Source organism: Caretta caretta, chromosome 10 (assembly GCF_965140235.1).
Source record: "Caretta caretta isolate rCarCar2 chromosome 10, rCarCar1.hap1, whole genome shotgun sequence".
NCBI lineage: Eukaryota > Metazoa > Chordata > Testudines > Cheloniidae > Caretta > Caretta caretta.
The window spans coordinates 35,065,186-35,087,506 of NC_134215.1; the positions used below are offsets into that span (position 1 = coordinate 35,065,186).

At 47.6% G+C, this 22,321-nt stretch overlaps 1 protein-coding gene across 2 annotated transcripts in view; it reads right to left on the reverse strand.

The window, feature by feature from the left end:
* SBK1 (SH3 domain binding kinase 1) overlaps nt 1-22,321 on the reverse strand; it is an 87,461-nt gene that overhangs the window by 42,051 nt on the left and 23,089 nt on the right. The window contains exon 1 of one of the 2 annotated variants that reach the window (XM_048866916.2): nt 9,465-10,085. The exons of the other annotated variant lie outside the window; for it this stretch is intronic. The gene's annotated coding sequence lies outside the window, so the exon portion shown is untranslated. Of the gene's footprint in view, nt 1-9,464; nt 10,086-22,321 lie in introns of those variants that run through there. 2 annotated transcript variants of the gene reach the window in all.

Sequence of the window (22,321 nt, forward strand, 5' to 3'; positions counted from 1 at the left end):
GTATGGAGGGCCGGTTAGGGAAGGATGTGCCTCCCCAAACAGCCAGGTGTGGCCCAGCCCCTGCCCCCTATCCGAACCCCCCCTGCTTCTTGCCCCCTGACAGCCCCCCCGGGACCCCTGCCCCATCCAACCTCTGCCCTGTTCCCTGACAGCCCCCCCAGGACCCCTACCCTATCCACCCCTCCCTATCCCCTGACCGCCCCCAATCCCCCCGCCCCATCCAAACCCTCCTCTCATTCCTGACTGCCCCCCTGGGACCTCTGCCCCATCCAACCATCCCTTCTCCCTGACCGCCCCCAGAACCCCTGCTCCTGACTGCCCCCCATCGACCCATCCAACCCCCCTCCTCCTTCCTGACTACTCCCTCAGGACCCCTGACCCCATTCAACCCCCCTATTCCCCGCCCTCTGACCGCCCTGACCACTATATATATATTCAGTTCCAAAACAACACACCCCAAAAATTTAAAAATTTCCTGCAAAACAAAATTCTGAAAAAAAAAATATTTCAGGTTGACCACCACATTTCATTCCAATTTTGACTTTTTAACTTTTAAACATCTTGTTATATAAAAAAAAAACAAAAAACCTGATTTTGTTTTGTAACCAAAAAAAAAAAAAAAATCAAAACGTCATGTTCCAAAAAAGGATGGAATAGGAGGTTTGACATTATTGAAATGCTTTGTTTTGTTTTCTAAACAAAATTTCACTGAAATTAATACAGTTTTCTAAATGCTTCAAATTTCAAACTGAAAACGCATTTTTGGTCAAAAAAAATTTCCAACCAGCTCTATTACTTTTTCCATGTAAATACTAGTTACATATATATTCTTACTGCTGGATATTCTTGGGCTCTTTTCTGTCTTAAGGGGCAGTCAGTAGCTAGGTGGATTTGCACATGGATAATTGACTTAGCCCTCCACAAAGATGGATTTCCCTTGCCCCACACAAATAAATAATTATACTTTGCACTTCCCTAGCAACTTCCATCTGACAGCTCATTACACACATTAATTAATTCAATTTCACAACAGCTAAGTTAAATTTTGCAAATGGGAAAACTGAGGCCCAGAGAGGCAAAGTCATTCACAGAAGTCACAAGCTGAAACAGAAGCAGAGCCAGGAATAGAACCCAGGAGTCCTGCTGTGACACTCCATTTATTAAACCACATCTCCTCCTTCCTTCCTTTTCAGCAGCAACCTTCACTATAGGTCACATCAAGGTATCTATTCTTTGTATAATGCTTTGTGTTTTGCTTTCTTCCTCTTTTTTCCATGGATGCAGCTATATAGCCTTTAGTGTTGATTGCTTGGTTAAAAAAAGCAAAACAAAACAGAAATTACAATGGGGGAAGGAAAGGGACTATATGCATATATCAGGGAGGCAGTGTGGTCTGTGACTAGAGTATTGGGACTGCTGACCTGCTGCCAGACCTTGGGCAAGTCATATCACTTCTGTGTCTCTATTTCCCCCTCCTACCCTTTATCTTGTCTATTTAGATGGCAGGCTCATTGGGGCAAGAATTGTCCCTCCGTAAGGCCTTGCCTACCTGTGGTGGCATGTCAGGTACATGTAGCTACGCTCTGCAGTGAAAGGCAGGCTGAGTCCACACTCACGGTTCTGGGTACACATGGCAGCGAAAGGCTCCGACAGCAGGGAAAGGCTCCGGCAGCGGGAAGCTGCCTGAGCCTTTCCCCACTGCTGGAGTCTTTCACTATGGCAGGGAGAGGCTGAGGCAGTGGGACGCTACGCAGCTAAAAATAGTAGTGTAGACATGGGAGGCGTTGCTTGGGCATGCAGAGAGCCATGTAGGATATATCTCTTTGGCTTCGGGCAAGCAGGGCCTCTGCTTAACTTGCCTAAGCCATGCCTCACCCTCCACGCTGCTATTTACACCTGTGCTGGCTGGGTTTGCATGCTGCTGAAAGCGTAGCCATAGCCTGTTTGTACAGCAGTTGACATGACAGGGCCCCAATCTCAGTGCAGACCTCGAGGCAATATTGTAATACAGACAATAATAATCTGGTAATCTTCAAAAATTACATGACAGCAATTCCTGGAGGGAATTAATTAAGACACAGATTCAGCACACTTTGTCCTGCCACCAAACCCCCAGACTGTCCCTCTCTGTCCCTAACTCCTTATCCAGTGGACATGTTGATCTCAACCTTCCAGCCCCATCCAGGCAGACAGATTCTTTGGAACAAAGTTTCAACTGCTGTAATCTGTCACAATTTTGTGGGAGTTAATGGAGTTTCACCAATTTAAACCAGCAGGATATTTGGCCCTTGGTTTCTCACTGACTCCCTACTGTGATGGTCTCTCTGAGGCCACCAGCAAGCCTGATTTCAAAGATCCTGCTCTAACCCACCCCTTGGTAAGCCACGCCAACTGTCTCTTGTACAGATCTGGCCCCTTACCATAGAACCTGAGCACCTCACAATTTTTAAATGTATTTATGCTCACAGCACCCCTGTGTGGAGGGAACTGCCATCATTTTATAGATAGCAGCTGAGCCACAGAAAGATTAAGTGTCGTCCCCAAGGTCACACAGGAAGTCTGTGGCAGAGCAGAGTATTTAACCCACATGCCTTGCGTTCTAGGCTAGCTCACTAGATCTGGGTTCAATTCCTTCTCATGGATTATGGGATCTCCACCTGCCATTTGGTAATACCATTTTGTACACTGCTTCCTCGGGTAACTCAGAATCAGCATAGCAATTTCTGACCAGGCTTTTGTACCATAAGATTCATCCCAAAAGCAAAAATTAGCAGCCACGTAATAGACCCTCAAAAGATCAGAATGTGTGCAGTGCAAACAGCTATAAACATAAATATTGCCGTATAGCCCCTGAAAAACATAGGCATTCAGTGGATATTGTACTTAATTAACTGATTAGGAGCATGGGGGAAAAACCTCTTCAGTTCATAATTATGGTGTAATGAAAGCCCGGTCAGTGAGATGCAACAGATACTAACTGCCAGTTTGGCTGGCCACGAGCAGTACAGTGGGCAGCAGAGTAACTCACCAGGACAGGTCATGTTATACAGATAACATGACTAGACTGCATCTCAGCAGAGATTCAATATTTGTACAGGGGCCGTTTCATAGGAACTGCCACATTGGGGCAGCCAAATGGTCCATCTAGTCCCATGTCACTAATATCAGGTAACTTAGAGGAAGGTGTAACCATCACTACCCACAGAGAGCATCTACAGATGCAATATCCCATAGGGCAACATTTCTTCCTGACCCCAGCTGATGTCATGAGGCACTTAGATTGAGAGTCCTCATAATGAGTGTCACAACTGATGCTATTCTTATTCTATCTGCCTTGGTGCGTATACGGCTCCTGTCACTCATATCTGAGCAGCTCAAAAGATTTATCCTCAAAAAACCTCTGGGAGGTAGGGAAGTATTATGCCCATTTTACAAATGGGAAATTGAGGCACCAAAATATTAAATGACTTGGCTAAGGTCACACAAAAAGCATGTGGCAGAGCCAGAAACTGAAATCAGATTGCTTGACTGGCTATCCAATGACTGAGTCTCATTCCAAGACCATCCTCCTCACCCTGTATAAAGGTCTAATCATTCCTTAATCTTGCTAGCCTGTTGACCTCAGTGATATCCTGTAGCAGGGAGTTCCACAACTTCCCCTCAAAAAACAGCTCTCTTCATCCATTTTAAGTACACTGCCTTTTAATTTCCAGTGGCCTTTTGTTCTCGTGTGATGGTGAACTAGGAGCACGCACGTGGCACTCACTAGACAAAACTAAATCTGAATGTGGTAATGTTCAAGGTAATGATGTTATAACATTTTCTGCATCATTCTCTTTCCCCTTCCTATGTCATGCTAACACCTAATCCACTCCATTTTCATGGCTGCTGCACACTGAGCAGGCAGCTTCATTGTGTTGTCCACAATGATGCCTAGATAATAACAACCAATTCAGATCCTCAAGGAGTGGATGAGTAGTTTCAATGATCCCTTGACAGCAATCACAGGTTGCCTGTGATAGCAGGGCACTGTCCAATGTCACTTCCAATGGGCACAACTTTGCCATTTTTCTAGGCTGAATTTCATGTCACCTAATTTTTCCAGATTCTTCTGGAGCTCCTCATAATGCCTCTGCACTAAGTTAAATCATATAGGGCCTGATTCAGCTCATACACTTCTGTAAATCTGGTGTGACTCCTTTGTAGTTAATGCAATTACACAGGTGTATGTTTCAGAGTAACAGCCGTGTTAGTCTGTATTCGCAAAAAAAAAGGAGTACTTGTGGCACCTTAGAGACTAACCAATTTATTTGAGCATGAGCTTTCGTGAGCTACAGCTCACTTCATCAGATGCATACCGTGGAAACTGCAGAAGACATTATATACACACAGAGACCATGAAACAATACCTCCTCCCACCCCACTGTCCTGCTGGTAATAGCTTATCTAAAGTGATCATCAAGTTGGGCCATTTCCAGCACAAATCCAGGTTTTCTCACCCCCCCCCCCCCCAAACTCACTCTCCTGCTGGTAATAGCCCATCCACCACTCTCCCTACAATGTGCATGATAATCAAGGTGGGCCATTTCCAGCACAAATCCAGGTTTTCTCACCCCCCCACCCCCATACACACACAAACTCACTCTCCTGCTGGTAATAGCTTATCTAAAGCGATCATCAAGTTGGGCCATTTCCAGCACAAATCCAGGTTTTCTCACCCTCCACCCCATGTGAGCTCTCAGTCGTGCGCTCTGTGTTGGGAGCAAATTTTTCTACTTCAGTACCCAGCCCCCTTTCTAGGTTAATAAATGTATTGGACAGAGGTCCTGGAGCAGACCCTCAGGGCTTCCATATGTAATGTTTCCCCCCAATGAGATCTCTTCGCATCCCATGTCAGCTTTTAATCAGTGACAGGACTTCACCATTCTCCCCATGGTTACCAGGTATCTTGAATAGCATCTTAGGAGGCTCTTCCCCAGAAGCCTTTGGAAAGAGCAAATAACTGATCTCCACCATTTCTGCTCTACCAACTAGTTTGATCATTCAGTGCTAACAGGTGAGACAGATACCTTTATTCTTATAGAAGTCATCTTTAAACTATTACTCTCGTTTCAATGCTTTGCAATTCTCTCTTCCATAGCTTTTCTCTACTGTTTTCCCTGGCCTATTATTTCCAAGCACACCCTTAGCGTGGCACCTTTTTACAGAGATGACACAGCATTGGCTGCCTTCCAGTCCTCTGGCTTCTCAACACTTTTTAATGATAAATTACAAATCTCTGTTACTAGCTCAGTTACTCCATTCTTTAGCAAGCTCTGAAGAGGGACTTCCAGTGCTGGTGATTTATGGGAACTTAATTATTTGAGTTGTTCCATCATTTCATCTCCTTTCAACCCTACTGCCCCCAATACTTCCATCTTCTCTGGCAATGTCTCACTTTCACCACCCGTGAAGAGTAACCCCATGATAGGTATTCACCCATCATCTTCAGTGGTGAAGCATCATGGTAGCTGACCTCTTCTTTATATGCACTGATGATCAGGACACCTCACCAGAACTCTTCTGATGTGGAGGCTGACTACTGGATATGTATTCTTGTGACCTGCATCATTGGTTTGGGTCTCCTACTCCTAATCACTCAAGCAGTCTCTGTGGCATGGATCCTTTGGCTATGGCCCTGCTCCCCATGTATAGTTTGTCAGAGCATCTCACTAATTGTTCTCTTCCCACCACGGAAATGCCAGTGGTGTCGAGATCTTCCCCCAATCCCAGCCTTTCCAGCTCACCCAGGTATGTTTCAAACATCCCACGCTGATCTGCAGCTGATAGTAGCTGTGATTTGTAACAGGGCAGCTCATTTTGCCTGAAACTCTTGTTATACCTTATTGGATTATTCCTCCTTGTTCTCACCCTTCCCACAGGGCAATCCTAGCCTAGTCTACTGGATACATACTGCAGTGGAACTTGTACCTCCGATGTCCCCAGCAGATGATGTCCATCGTCTGACTAGAGAGCTTCTCTGCACCTGCCAGCTTTCCCCCACCCCTCGCACCCTTGCATCCAACTTAAACAGCCTCCAAACTCTTCTTTGCTGTCATTGCCAGCAGTGATTAAAAGCCCTCCTTTCCCCACAACCTAATAAACTCAGTCCCTCCCCTCATCCACAAACTGCAGCTCCTCTATCTCCCTGTGTGTGGGACTAGAAGAATCTCAGAGCACAAAGTCCCTAACCTCAGCCTTGTTTCTAAGCATCTACAGGCAGATCCCAGGTGCCATGTCCTGCTATTGCCTGCCACTAGTGCTGCCATTTACCGTGCCCACCAATGCCCCAAGTCTCCGTAAGAGAATTCCTAGCTCATGAGATCCAACATTCTCCCCTCTGATCAACCCACAGCCAGCTCTTTCTTTGTCTGGTAAAAGCAGCATCCATCCAATGCGCCAATGGTCTCTCTTTCCCCCAGAGGGATTTGCTCAGTCTAGGAGGAATTATTATCCCCCTCAGCCTATGCCAGATGGTGGCTCCCTCGACCCATCTCTTCATGCTTCTTTGATCTCCTTCCATCCCAACACAGGCTTCAACTGAAGGTAATTGGCAGCCCCATTCCTGCAGGTCTCTAGATCCCAAGAACCAGATTCTCAGTTAGTATAGCAATCAGAACAAAAGCCTTATGCCAATTTATAGCAGCTGAGGATCCAGCCCCATATAGGCACATCATGCACCATGCTGTCCATCTGGTAGGAGAGCAGCCCTGGCCTCTGAGCACCTTGAGTTGCTTCTACCATCTGCAGACACAATTTGGCCACAGGGTAAGTAGGCGGTCAATGGGTATTTAACTGGGTCACACTCACCCTTCCTAAAGTGTAGCTGATTCTTGAGCTAGACTCTAGCTCAATGACAGCTTCTTTCCGCTGCATCCCGCTGAGAAGGAAGATAAAAAACAAAACCCAATCAGCTCTCACTTTTCCTGCCACGCTCCTCTGTTTGTCCAGTTCAGGTGGGCAGCTCACCCCTCCACTGCCTGCCACTTGGACCACCACTGCCTAGCTTCCGATCTCACGGCTGGAGATGGCCTCTTGCTTCCCTGTCTCTCTTTTTATTTTTCCTGCCTTTTCTAGCCCAATCCATCAGCTCCATCCCAGCAATCAATTTCGTCAAGTCAACAGGGCCACCTCTATTCACAGCCCTCAATCAATCACTCCAGAGCAAAATCCTCAGGAGCCGTTACAACCACGCTCCTCCTCGCGGCTCCGCTGCACAGTGACTATTGAAAAGGCACATCTGGAAAACTAAAGTCCCCTAAACTCTTCACCAGTCCTTACCCCCGGATTTCCATTGCCACTCAGGCTCCAACTCCTTTCAAGCATGACTCACTCTGTTTCCCTCTCTGGTTCAGAGTTTCTATAAGCTACCAGCAGGAACTGATCCCTGCTGAGATCTTTTGGTTCCCTGACAATACAGCAAAATCAAGCAACTGGGCTCTAGTCCCCTCCCAACCTGGGATACCATCCCTAGGGTACAGGCAAAGCTGAATGACAAGCAGCACACCCAGGTCAGAAGAGAAGACTCCAGTGACAGCAGGACCATCAGGCAGAAATGAAAATAAATGGCCACGCACATCATAGCCACACCAGCTGCATTCCCTGAGTCACCAGCTACCCTAAGCAACTGAATAGCTGGGCCACCTGGAAAGTCTGAGCCCAAGAACCGAGTCAGAGGAGACCAAGAACTGTCTAGCTCTATGACACGTGCTCTGTGAGGTGATCATCCTGCCATGCTTAAAGAAGGTGCTGGGAGGCCCAAAGGGCAGGTGAGTCGTGCCCCCCCCTTTAAGGCCAATGACATCAGGAGATGTCACCAGGACAAGACATTATCTCCCCAGCTCACAAGGAGCGCTGCTGTTAAATGGATCCATTAATTAGTATTTACAGCATGTTTGCCAGGAGAAACAGCTCTGGCCAGTTCTCAAGGTGCGTAATGATGGAGATACTGCTCTGTGCCTATGGAGGGAGGGGATACACCACCTTCCAAAAATCAGCACTCCTCCCCCAAGAGAGATTGCTACTTACCTACCTGGGGGTAGAGGACAGGCCATCTTTGGGACAGTGTTTCCAGCAGGGTTGCCTCTAGCAAAAGATTATTCCAGGAGGGTTTCACAGCACAAACACCATGTCACTGGAGCACTTCTGGAAGCACTAGAAAGCCTCGGGGGAGGCAGTGTATGATATATGGGGACCTCAGAATATAATCCCTCCTCCTGCTCTTCACATTCCTTTAAACCCACCCCACCCCATTACTGCCTAAAGCCAAGCCCTGAAATCCATGCAGCAATCTGACAGAAAGTTTCAGCGATTCACAGAAGGGAGGAAAACAAGAGATCAAATAAGTAGCCCCGGGCAGCGCTGAAAATTCCCTCCTAGAACAACAGTGAGGATTTAAGGCAACAACAGGAGGGAAGTGTACCTGAGAACTGGCTAGAAGGACCCTAACCTGACAAGGAAAGTGCAGGTAGCAAAGAGGAAGGCTGCAGTGAGAGACAGATGGGCATAATACGTAGGATCTTGACACTGCTGGGAACTTGTCACCTCCAGCACTGGCCCCTAGATACAGGTACTAACGGATGACAACTTGTGGATGGAAGAGACCAATTCAAACGCACAGGTTGTGCCAGCTTTGGGAGAGCTCTGGGGCGGAGGGACAATAGAATTTGCTCCTGGTGCTGCTACCAGCTCACTGACATCCCTCTGTGTTCACAGAGAAAGGGCCTGACAGAACCAAGCCATACCCGATGCTGCTGTTTATTTACTCGAGTACCCCTTACAGGGCAGGGGGAGGGACAGCTGGGGTGAAGGGGGGGATCAGGATTAGGCGGGATCGACATCCATTGATAAAAAGAGAGGTTGGATGCCTGTTTCACGGCCACTCCCCACCATGTCAATTTCCATGCCAGTAGCAAGGGGGAGAGGGGTGTTCCCAGAGCAGGACAATCAGGAGGGAGGCTTCGGGCTCCCCCCTGCAAAGCCCCGATCTGGCGCATTTAGGGCTTGCATGCAGAGCCCTTGTGGATGGCTGTGCTGGGGCTGGTGCCGCCGAGCGCAGGCAGCCCCCGCCGCGGGAGCGATTGACGAGGGGGAGGGGGGGACTAGGTTTTGCACTGAGGAGAGACACAAAGGAAAGGGCCCTTCAGACGTACAAACAGGGGGCTGGAGCGAGCTGCCGAAGGGGAGCCCAGCCCTCCCTGCACCTGCCTCCGCCCGAAGCATCCGCCTGCAGCTGCACAATGGGGGACAGACCGGCCGCGGGGGGGGCTCCAGCCTCACAGCGACCTCCTTCTCCTAGCAGGGCCCTGCCCGGGCTGGGGGGTGCCGCTTCATTGTCCGGCTGGGCTGGGCTCCACCTGGACCCCCACCCACGCCGCGAAGGGGAGATCTGCGGAGCCCCAGGGCGGCTCGGAGCCCGGCCTTACCTGGGTGGGAGCTGGGACGAGCCCCCGGAAAGCTCCCGCCTCCCTCACACACGTTCGCCTTCCCTTCTTCTCGCCCGCCGACAATCGCCCCTGGGTGCCCGGGCGGGGCTCACTCCCTGCGCCCCTGGGGGCCCCCCGGACGGGGCTCGGTCTCCGCCTCGCCTGACTTCGCTGGGGGGCCGGGGCATCCCCCCCCCCCTCCGCCGCTCGCCTGGCTCCCGCTAGGGGGGTCTGGTCCTCATGGCCCCGGGCGCGGGGCTGCTGCCGGGTCGGGTCCGCAGCGCGGGTCTGACCGGGGATGGAGCGGGCGGCTCAGGCGCGGCGAGCGCCCCGGGCTGCTACAGCTGCCGGCGCCGGGCGGGGTCCTCGCTTGTCCCCGAGCAGCAGCCGCCGCGCAGCCCGGCCGCCGCCGCCGCCGCCGCCTCTCTGCTCCATCGCGGCGCCCCCCGGCCCCTGGAGGGACGGTCCCCGAGCAGCCAGCGCCGCCTCGCCTCTGGGCCAGCAGCCCCGCGGGGATCCGTGCGCCCCAGCCCCACAGCCAGCTCCCCGCTTTGTCCTGGCTCGGTGCGTGTGTGTGTCTGGGTACGTCCCCCCCGTCTCTGCCTGAGAGCTCAGCCACTGGCCTCCTTCCTCGCCGCGCTCCGGCTCCTCCTCCGGCGGGCCGAGCCAGCCGGGTCCTAGCGCTCCTGCGCCGCCGCCTTCGCCTCACCTCGCCGGTCGGAGTATCTGGGTCACACGCCTGGGCAGGGTGCCAAAGGCCCGGGCTCGCCTGGGCTCACGGGGCGGGGTTAGTCTGAGGGCAGCTGGGGTTTGTTCAGGCTGGAGCGGTGTCACTCGCCGGTAGGACTCAAGAGCATGAGTGAGACGAGTTTGGCTGTCTCTGCAGGAGACACCCATTGGTGTGGGCAGAGTCGCCCAGCTCCCCTGTCCCTGGCTGGACAGATGCAGTGAGCCGCAACCCCAGCCGCGAATGGCCAACAGGAGAAGCAGCTCAGGCAGTGCAGTCCCCTGCTGCTCAAAGGAGGGGGGCGGAACTCAAGTTATTTGGGGGGCCAGTTATTCAGAAAGGAACCCTACAAAAAGAGGAAACAAGGAGGAATTGCGATAGAGGAGTACAAAAACAACACAAGCACCTTGGGACAAAGTTAGAAAGACTAAGGCCCCAAATGACTTACAGCTGGCAAGGGACAAAAACAGCAATAAAAAGAGGTTCTTTAAATACATTAGGAGTCAGAGAAAGACTGAGGACCATGTAGACCCTGCACTTAGTAAGGAAGGAGAACCAATAACAGATGACTTTAAGAAGGCTGAGGTGTTTGTTTAGTTTGCTTTAGTTTTCACTAAAAAGGTTTACGGTGACCAGAGACTCAAAACGATATTCATAAGGGAGAAGAAATGTGAGCCAAAATAGGGAAAGAACAGTTTTAAAATACTGAGATAAGTTAGATGTATTCAAGTCAGAAGGGTCTGATGAAATTCATCCTAGGGCAGAGGTGAAAGTGGGCCTGGGCGGGCTGGCACAGCGTACCGGTAAGAAGTGGCAATCAGTAGCGGCCCGTACACAGCAGCGCTTTAATGTCACTACCCCTCCCACGACTGCTGACGGGGGGACAACAGGGGCAGCTGCCCCAGGTCCCAGTGATTTAAAAGGGCCCGGAGCTCCCGGCTACTGCTGCCACTATCACAGCAGTGGCCAGAGCCCCGGACCCTTTAAATTGTCCCCGAAGCCCCAGGCAGTGCGGGCCAGGCAACATGGAGGGACTGGCTGGGGGAGGCTGACCTGCCAGCCCCACCCCTTCCGGGAACCCAGAGCCAGGCCCCCATACCGGTAATTATTTTGATCTTACTTTCACCCCTGTCCTAGGGTGTTTAAGGAACCAACTAAAGCAATCTCGGAACCATTAGCAATTATCTTTGAGAACTCATGGAGGATGGGTGAGGTCCCAGAGGACTGGAGAAGGGCAAACATAATACCTGTCTTTTAACAGGGGAACAAAGAGGACCCAGGGATTTATAGACCAATCAACCTAAAATCAATACCTGGAAAGATATTGGAACAAATGATTAAACAATCAATTTGTAAGCACCTATAGAGTTATAAGGAATAGCCAGCATGCATTTGTCAAGAACAAAATCATGCCAAACAAACCTAATTTCCTTCTTTGCAGGGTTACTGGCCTAGTGAATTGGGGAATCAGTGGATGTGATATATCTTCACTTCTAGTAAGGCTTTTGACATGACAGTCTCATAAGCAAACTAAGGAAATGTGGTCTAGATTGAATTACTATAAGGTGGGTGCACAACTGGTTGCAAGACCGTACTCAAAGAGTAGTTATCTGTGGTTCACTGTCAGACTGGGAGGACATATCTAATGGGGTTCCACAAGAGTCAGTCTGGCTCTGGTACTATTCAATATTTTCATTAATGACTTGGATAACGGAATGGAGAGGATGCTTATAAAATTTGCAGATGGCACCAAGATGGGAAGGTTGCAAGCACTTTGGAGGCTAGGATTAGAATTCAAAATGACCTTGACAAATTGGAGGTTTGGTCTAAAATTAACAAGATGAAGTTTAATAAAGACAAGTGCAAAATACTTCACCTAGGAAGAAAAAAAAATCAGCCACATACAGAGTGGATAAAAATCAATGATTTTAAAAAAAAAAATCTGATTTTTTTGTTTAAATCAGATTTTTTGATAAAATACTTTTTGAGGAAAAAACCTATCTAAAGATCATTTTAATTAAGATACATTGTAGCTCAAAGAGATCTCATCATGGAATAGGGATTATAAATTAGAATTCTATAGTATGAGACAATATATTCATGTAATGTTTAAGAAAAGTTTTGTAAACAAATTTCAACGGGTTCATGGATTAGGGACCCAATCTTACGGGGTTCCAGGGGCTTCTGTATGGATTTAGGTTAATCTTTCTATCTACCCAATAGGACTCAGTGCTCAGTCTAGAAGATGCCATCAGAGATGCTTAGTTTTGCAGTTCTCAGACTGTGGCTTTGTGTCTCCAGAGATAACATGCTTCTTAACAGCAAAAGTGTTTTAAAATAAATAAATAAATATGTAGAGGTGAGAAATAACAGACCTCAACCCTAGTGTCCCTCTGCAAATTCATGTACACAGAGTTAATCCCTTACGTCTCTCTAAAAGTACAAAGTTTCAAAGTTCAATGAATAGAAGATTGTTGCGGGCGGAATAGATCTGGACAAGGAGAAGAAGTCTGGAAGTGAATTTGAGAAGGGAGGGACAGTCAGTAGAAACAAATGTGAAACTGTTTGAGCAGCATATTCCAGAAGGCTTGAGGTCTTTCTGAGTGTAGCCTTCATTGATTTGAGATCTACCATATCATTCTCTCACTAGAAGGGAAAACCTATAATGGCAACAGGCCATAAAAGAGATCCAGTTTGGGAATATTTTAATGAAGTTCCTCTACCTGTGGGTAAGACAGGCATGCGTGCAAAATGCAAATAGTGCAACAAAGAAATGCAAGGCCTGGTTGCCTGAATGAAACAACATCATGAGAAGTGTTCCTTCTCAGGAGGAAGCTGCATTTTAAGATGATGAAAGGAACATGTCTGAACATGCACAATCTTCAGGTTGGTAAACTTTTTTATTTCATACTTCTTTCCTCAGGACTGCCTGTCTTCCTTCTGGACTATTCTTGAATTCTCATGTTTGAGCAAAAAAATACAGTTGTTACTCTATCATTATATGTACTATCATTTTAGATGAGGTTGTGATAAAAAATAAATAGCTGAAATTGGCAGATCTTCCTTTTACAATTTCAGCTTTAAAGTAGATCTGAGTGTCAGTGACCGCAATGAGTAATACTAAATTAACAGTATGGTAATAATTAAATAACTGCATTGACTTATTTTGTTTAGGAGAATCCATCCTCAACATACAGGATTCTGAAGACTATCCACCTTCAAGATCACCATGATAGTGTTTCAGTCACATCATGTATGTCACATAGCCACGGTATATCACCTGTAGCAAAAAAGAAAAAAAAATAGATAAATTTGTGTTAAGAACCAGCAGTTTACAAAAAGAGGTAATTGATTAAAAAATTGCCCAGTTTGCTTATGCAACAAACTCTCCTTTCTGTATGATTGAGAACCCACTCTTCATTAACATGGTTCAGTCATTAAGACCAGGATATAGTCCACCCAACAGAGCAGATGTCACAGGCCAATTGCTGGATAACGTGTATGAAAGAGAAATTGAGCAGTGTGCAAAAGGTCTAGAGGGTAAAATTGTTAACCTGAGGCTTGATGGGTGCAGCAACGTCCACAATGATCCTGTTGTATGTGCTTGTGTGACAACAGAAGAAGGGAATGTCTTCCTTACAGAAACAATTGATACCTCGGGAATTGCACACACAGCAGAATACTTCCAAGAAGTAGCAGTAAAAGTCATAACAAACTGATAAAAAAATCAAATGTCTAGTACGCAGCTTGGTCACAGACAATGCTGCAAATATATCCAAGATGAGAAGAAATTTAGAAGAGAGTCCCAAGCTAATAACATACGGTTGCAGTGCTCATTTGATGCACCTCCTAGCCAAAGACTTCAGTGTTCCAGAAATAAAGGCTAATGTTGTTGAAATTGCAAAATACTTCTGTAACAGCCACTTTGCAGCAGCTGCTCTGAATAAAGTGGGAGGAACCAAGCTAACTCTCCCACAAGACGTGCGATGGAACTCAGTAGTGGACTGTTTTGAGCACTAGATCAAGAACTGGCCTAATCTGATGACAGTTTGTGAACAAAATCGTCAAAAAATAGATGGCACTGTCACAGACGAAGTTCTCAACATGGAGCTTAAGAGAAAGGTTGAACACATGCTGAGTTCCCTGAAGCCTGTTTCTTAGCCTTGAACAAAATGCAGGGAAATAGCTATTTTATTGCTGATGCTGTTGAAATTTGGAAGGAACTGAGTGAGATCCTAAAAAGAGAAATATGCAATGACAGAGTTAAATGACAAGCATTTAAAAAAAGAGTGGGACAAGCACTATCTCCAGCTCATTTTCTTGCAAATATTCTCAATACTCGGTACCAGGGTCAAACCTTAACTGCTGAACAAGAGGAGTTGGCTATGACATGGACATCCAGCAATCATCCCTCCATAATGCCAACTATAATAAACTTCAGAGCTAAGGGTGAACCTTCAAGAAATATATGTTTGCTGATGATGTTTTAAAGAAAGTCAGACTTCCACAGTGAACTAGTGGAAGTCACTTAAGCACTTGGATTCAGAGACTGTTGAAGTGATAATCTCACTTTTAACAGCAGTAGCTTCTTCTGCAGCGTACAGAGAACATTTTCTTCCTTTGGACTAATTCATTCCAAATTGAGAAACTGTTTGGGACCTGACAAAGCAAGAAAGCTTCTTTTTCTTTTCCAGATTATGAACAAACAGGAAAATGAAGGTGAAGACAACTGAGTTAGCTGCAGAAGCAAATATTTTAAGTTGACCTGGCTGACATAGTTGGGTTGTTGTTGTTTTTAATATTTCATTTAACTATTTTAGTTAAAAACAATTTTAACAAAAACAAACCTGATTTTAAAAAACTTGAATGTTTAACTAAATTCAAAAATTCATGTGCTTGTTTTGTTAAAATATTGTATGTTTGCTGTTGAAGAATAAAATCCAGAATACATAATGTTGTTATTTTAATTAAATAAAACAATGTAAATGTCTGTCTGGTGATGTTCTCCTCCTAATATTAATGATTAACCTGTTGAATTGGAGATTGTTCACCTCCCAATGACTTCATAAATATCAGCTTCAATTACCTTTGGTAAATGAAATAACCAAATAATCATTCATTTTCTGATATAGCTGTAAAACTAATGTGAAAAGTTTTCAAAATAAATCACTTTAAAAATGTATAGTGTGTACCTTCTAAAAATGAAACCTACATCTATCTCTGAGTTGTGAAGAATATGTATTAAGGTTATAACAACCCACAAGAATGCACTTTTATATAGAAATCCATGATTAAATCGAGTCTTCCTGACTAGTGATTTAAATCAATTTGATTTAAATCAAATCCACTCTGACCACATAGCTACAAAATGGGGAATAACTGGCTAGGTAGCAGTACTGCTGGAAAGGATCTGGGAGTTATAGTGTATCACAAATTGGATATGAGTCAACAGTCTGATGCAGTTGCAAAAAAGGCTAATATTCTGCCGTGTATTAATAGGAGTGTTGTATGTAAGACACAGGAGGTAATTGTGCTGCTCTACTCAGCTCTGGTGAGGTCTCAGCTGCAGCACTGTGTCCAGTTCAGGGCACCACACTTGAAGAAACTGGATACATTGGAGAGAGTCCAGAAGAGAGCAACAAAAATGATAACAAGGTTTAGAAAACCTGACCTGTAAGGAAAGGTTGAATACCTGGACATGTTTAGTCTTCATAAAAGACAACAGAGGGGGGGACCTGATAATAATCTTCACATCTGCTAAGGGCTGTTATGAAGAGGCCAGTGATCAATTGTTCTCCATGTCCACTGAAGGCAGGACAAGAAGCAATGGGCTTAATCTGCAGCCAGAGAGATGTAGGTTAGATATTGGGAAAAACTGTCTAGCCATAAGGAGAGTTAAGCTCTGGAATAGGCTTCCAAGAGAGGTTGTGGAATCCCTATCATTGACGGTTTTTAAAAACAGGCTCAACAAACACCTGTCAGGGATGGTCTAGGATTACTTGGTCCTGCCTCAGTGCAGGGGGTTGGACTTGAGGCCCTCTTGAGGTCCCTTCCAACCCTACATTTTTGTGAGTCAACTTCCTTAACCATGAGGCCCTCCTTTCTCTTCCTACAGTCTCCTGCCTCAGTCACCAAACATCTTCCAACTTGTGCAACAAAGGAACAGGAGTCCTACAGATTGCAGCCTCCTACACTAGCTAGTTCTGATCCATTCACAGTCCATCCTGTGCTCTGAATGAGGCAGGGGGCCCGTGGAAAAAATAGTATCTGATCACATCATTAAAGACAGTAGCATAATGCATACACACAAGGGGGCAGTATTAAGGTTGCACAGGCCTTAATTTTGGCATTTCCTAATTTCTGAGTGCTTGACTTTGCCAACTTACTTGTGGCTTTTCAATATAGTTTTATGTGTGTAATTTCCTAGGTTTTTAAAAAAGCAAACTGAACAAATTCCATCATGTAGAATGATGCTGACACCCCCATGTGGTTCATCACATGATCACTTTTAGATCCCCCAAACAGATCTCTGCCAGTTCAGCTACAGGCATAATCTGCAGCAGTAATAGATTGTCATCCTTTATGTGGATCAGCACTAAAAGGGGGAAGAGAGACACACCTTGCATGGGGAGCATTGAGAGCACAGGAAAGACAGTTTCCCAGTTCTGGTGCCACAGCACACCCCAGCACCCGGGAGCAGCAACTGCAGGGAGAGACCTACTCAACAGCTGCATTCCTGGGCTGGAGCATACTCAATGCAGACAGACTCTTTGGAGAGTCTGACAAGTCTCTACATAGCATGTGCAAAGAGAGATTTTTCAAAAAAGGTTTATAATTTGCCCAAATTTGGGCAGATTTTTGCAGGGATGGCAAAAAGGTGACCCACCCTCTCAAGCGTCTCAACAAAACAGCGGAAAGATTTTTTTAACACGGCAAAACAACACCTCTTTCCCTAATTTTGTTCTTAAAAATGACTGGAATATCTTAGCTGAACCTTGAAAAGAAAATTCATCTTGAGGCAGATGCCCAGCATGGAAAATTTCAGTCCAAACTGGTAACGTTTTCAAACAGCTGACAAGAAGGTCTTTTATAAGGGCAATTTCAACTAGAGGTAGTACTACAAGCTGTGGCTATAACTGTAGATAACAGATTAGATGAAAGGCAGTCAGGTGTTCCTTCCTGAGCCAGCCCTAGACAAGTCATCTCTTTCCTTTTGTGTCTCCTTCCCACCCTACCATTCTTGGAATGACTGACAGATCTGGTCGAACTATTCATTACAAATAATGACCCTCAACTAGTTTAAACTGGCATTGCTCTGATGTCAGTCAAGCTGCACAGATTTTCCCCAACTGAGAACATGGCACTGGATCTGTTACAAATGCAGACCTGTGTTTGGTTTGCAACTCATTTGAGAGCTCACTCTTTGTAAGTATTAGCTGAAAAATTTGGACCAATAATTTTCACGCCATGTGTTGTCCACAGACACTTCATTCCAACTCTTTTCTATTCATTATTCATGTTCTGTGGTTGGTCTCTCTTAGGAGGTATATAAAGCCCACATCACCTGAGAAGGCCTAAGACCTCTATTAGCTGCACCTTGTTACACCCTGAGGGTGTGTCAGGCTCAGGGAGGAGTCAAAAGGAAAGAGCTGAGAGTGGTGGAGTCCCAGGAGTGAGGTGGTCTGGAGTTCCTTCTCTATGGGAAAGACCTGACTGAAGCCAACTGGAGGAAGAACTGTGAGGAAAATGTACAGGAGTGGTGTTAGCTGCTATGATGGGCCTTGAAAAAGAAGCAAGGCTCCAGGGAGGAAGCCTTGTGGGTTGGTGTTTGGTAGAAGAGTCGAGAACTGGGGGGAATGTGAGATGGACGAAAGGCTCAAGTCTGAGATGGGTCAGAGTTGTTTAGTTTGTATTTCATCTGGTTTGGGAGTTTTGCAAGGGACCTGTTAGCCAGTGTCCTGGAAGAAGCTTGGGACTGACAAGGAGCCCTGGAAAGGTTGAAGATATTGCGCTGATTGCCATTATTTTGGGACACAGATAACGGGATGGAACCACAGTGTGACCTGCTGGAGGACAAGCTCACCACTGAAGTCCTGGGGACAAGAGCAAAGCAGAATTGCTGAAACACCATGTCATGCCCCAAGGGGATGCTGCAGGACAGTGAGTTGATGACTGCCCCTAATGCGCATGGTGTTGTTTCCCTCCCCATTTGGATGATTGAAATGCTTTAATCAAGAGGCTGGCCAATAACGAATAACGCACTTCACCATAGGAGTGTTAGGATCATCACTGGTGTTAAAATCTGCTGACATGTTCAGGCTTTGGGAACACTTTTTGTGGCCTCTGCCTGTTATCCAAATTCCAGTGAATAATGAAACAGATGGCTCCCAGCACATGTATTGTGAAAATCAGGGTTCCTTTATCCTTCTCAGTGCCTGGCCCTTCAGCCATCTCTTAGCCAAAATGTTTACTGTTCCCCCCACTGTCACAAGGCCTGCAATGTCCATAGACATTCCTGAATTAAGGGAAGCAGCCTGGCTGGGGGAGGAGCCCCCTGCTGGAGAAGGGGATGAGGGAGTTTCTCTTTGCCTCCCGCTAACTCCACCCTGGGGGCATGTACTTTCCCATGCTAGGACCTTGTAAAAGAGCAGACTCACCCCTGCGGCACCTCCTGCTGGTTATCCTTGGGAATTAGCTCTTTTCCAGCCTGGAGCACCCTCTGCAGGCTGGCAATCTGCACTGCTCTGGCCCCCATGTCCCTCACAGATCCCAGTACCCCTTTTCTCTAGGGTTCTGCCCCCTGGCAGTACCCCCACACTCTGCCTCTGGGTCTCCCCATCCTGGGGAGCCCCCAGCCCACTATCCCCACCTTGCCTCAGTCTGGGTTACTGCTAGTCATCACCAAGCCCCCACTCCCTGGGGCAGACTGCAGTGTAAAGGCCACTCATCATAGGCAAGGGGGTTTGGACCTGCTGCCTTCCAGTACCTCTATGGGCCTTGGACCAGGCCTTACAGCCTGGGGAGTTGCCAACCGGGAGCGCCCCTACTTAGTCTGCTCCTTCCCCAGCACTGCACCACCTTCAGTACCCTGTTGGGCAGGCCCTGCTCTCTCCCAGCCTGGAGAGAGACTCCTTGGGCCTCTGGCTCACAGCCTTTTTATACAGGCCAGCTGGAGCCTGACTGGGGCATGGCCCAGCTACGGCTGCTTCACCAATCAGCCATCCGCAGCCACAGCCCTCTCCAGGGCTGCTTTTAATCCCTTCTATTTTAGGATTGGGGGTAGCCACCCTGCTAGAGACCTCCTCCTGCACCTGAAGCTTGCAGGAGGTCTCTCCCTCAGCTCTAATCTAAGTCTGGTTTAGTGCACAGAGCAGTTAGATCTTGATTCAGCCTCTTGGTTTAAAGTCACTCATAAAAAACCTGACACTTCTTTTCAATTTACTGCCAAGCACTGCTATGACACCAGAGGCCTGTCAGCACTAGGCAAAGGAGGCGCTGCTAACCAACCATTGCTTGGATGACTCAGTGCTTTCAGCACTTGGGCATCCCCATGCAGCGCTTGTGCTGGGATGAGGCTTGTAGCCCAGGCCCATGTGAACTAAGAGCTACACTCGTTTGTCCCCCGTGTAGCTGAGAAGTCAGGAGCCTCATGATTTCTCTGGTTCAGTCAGTCCTCTTCACTCCATCCCACTGTGCAGTCCCCTGCTCCAAATAACACTGATGGGCATCTGTTGTTATTATTTCTATGGTAGTCACATCTGTAAGAACCAAACAAGATCAGGACCCTGTTGGTCTAAGCGCTATACAGACACTTAGCCAGAGATCACCTCGGCCCTGAGGTGCTAACAATTGACATGGACAATGGAAATGTCACCGATGGCACAGAGATATTATACAGGTTGCCCACGGTCACACAGGGAGTCTGTGGCAGAGCCAGGGATTGAACCCACATCTCACGCCCATGCCTCTTCCTTAGCCTCAGGACCATCCTTCCATTGACAGAAATGCTTATTAAACTGAATACCATTGATCACTTTGCTCTGTCTTCCTTAAACCAGCCTATGGATTTCTGTAGTAGGGATAGGCTATTCTATTCAATTCCATTGTTTCCTTCAAGTAATTTCCATACAGTTTCATCCTTACTCAGTTCTTTAGGTTTATTTCATATGGGCCAGTTATGTTTTTCCCACAGAGAGTGACCATAGACTCTCTGCCAGAATGCCTTTTATATTAAGAGGAAAAAAACAAGAAAGAACAAAAGTAGGGTCCCCATGAGAGAGAGCACAGTGTGTGTCTCTTGCATAGCAGGCTGCATTTGAATGGAACACAAAATAGCAGCTGCCTCTGCAGCCGGGAGTGGGTCAGGGACTTCTCTCCAATTTAAAAGTCAAGCACACAAAATGGAATTGCAACAAATTCACTAAACTGGAATCCGATTAGAGCTGAGGGGAGCGACCTGCTGCAAGCTTCCTGTGCTGAATCAGGTCCCAGAGTGCGAAAGCACATGCTCCCATGGTGCAGTCAGGGGGAGAGAGAGCAGGCAGGAGGAGAAAGCAAAGATACTCTCCAGAGCGCTGTTGAGAAACTATCACTAAACTCTCTTATCATGTTGTTCTGGCCGGTTGAATCTGGTCTGGAGTTGGGGTGATGGGCATGGACAGTAAGAACATCAGAGTTGCCATTGATCTGGGGTGAAGGGGAAGGTTTGAACTCAGATGAAGGTGGGTTAGCATAACGTGATAGGAACTTGGCCTTGCTTCCCTGGAGGAGTCAGACCACACTTGCTGAGGAGTGCCTGATGTACCTGTATTAGAGAGAGTTCCGTCTGGCCATTTTCACACCCCCTCTGGCCCCATTTCATGGGGGGGAAGGGCAGAATTTGGGCCATGGTTTTTGCTCCTGCAGGGTGGTGCTTCTTCCTTGTCTATTTGGGAATCGTTGGGGAGCTGGGTGTGGCAATGAGAATGGTGAATCAGCCCCAGCCTGGTTGACAGGCTGGCTGCCAATTTGAGTCAATAGATAGAGGTGCATGTGTTGCCTGACCTCAACTCTTGCAGCTCCCCGCTACTCCCAGGGCAATTAGAAACCAGGAGCAAGTCGCGGCTGATGAAAATGGTGGTCAAAGTAAGGGTGAGCAATGCCACAACCCCTCCTTGCCCTCCCCCTGGGAGCACACACAGCCAGGCTGCCACACCTGGGCTAAGAGCAGCTGGTTGTTTTGACTATGAGTGACTATAGGCTCAGCAGTTGTAGCACTGGTATCTTAGGGACATAAGGATTGGGACTCTGACCCAAATTTCTGCCCACAACCACTGGAAACTGGTTCTGACCAAACCAAGATTACCCCCTCGTTGCTGCAGATCCCTAGGCGTTGTGTGACAATGCCTTGAGGTGGGCTAGCTGCAGAGATTGAACTGCATCTCCGGATCTGGATGCACAAACCTCTACTGCTTGAGCTAAAGGAGCAGCTACTCACTGACCTGCTCCTTCAGCTCAGAGGCTGTAGCTGACTCAAACCTTGACACATCATCTAGCCACTAGAGGGGGACAAAGAGCCACATTGCATTAGCACAGATAAACATCTGGGTCCCGATCCTCAGCTGGTGTAAAGCAGGATAGCTCCACCAGCGTCATGCCATCAGTGGAGCTACGTGTTTTACACCAGCTGAGGAGCTGAGTGTTTCCCTGCCCCAGATGAAGCTCTGAGTTGGGTTGGCCTCTGATACCAATGCGATTCATACACAGAATAAAACACATCTAATTTGTGTCTTGACTCCAGATCCCAGCACCACTGATCTCCATGGCCTGACTCCATGGGCAAAGGGTATCGCAGTCCAGGGGAGGCTAAGCCTCCCCAAACTGCCACGCGTGGCCCCAGCCACGCTCCATCCCGAGGTCTCCTCCTGCTTCCAGCCACTTCCTCTGTGGCCTCAGCCCAGGCAGGCTGCTCCTCTGTCCCAAAGTGGGCTGGGGCTAGGGTGGGCTGGCCTGCGGCCCAGGACTCAGGGGGGTGCAGGCCCGTGCTGAGGCCGCCCAGGGCTGGGGCAGGGTGGGCCGGTGACCATGGTAGGGGGCTCAGGGCTCTAGCGGTGGGGGTGGGGTGGAAGGGGCAGGGCTGGGGACTAGCCTC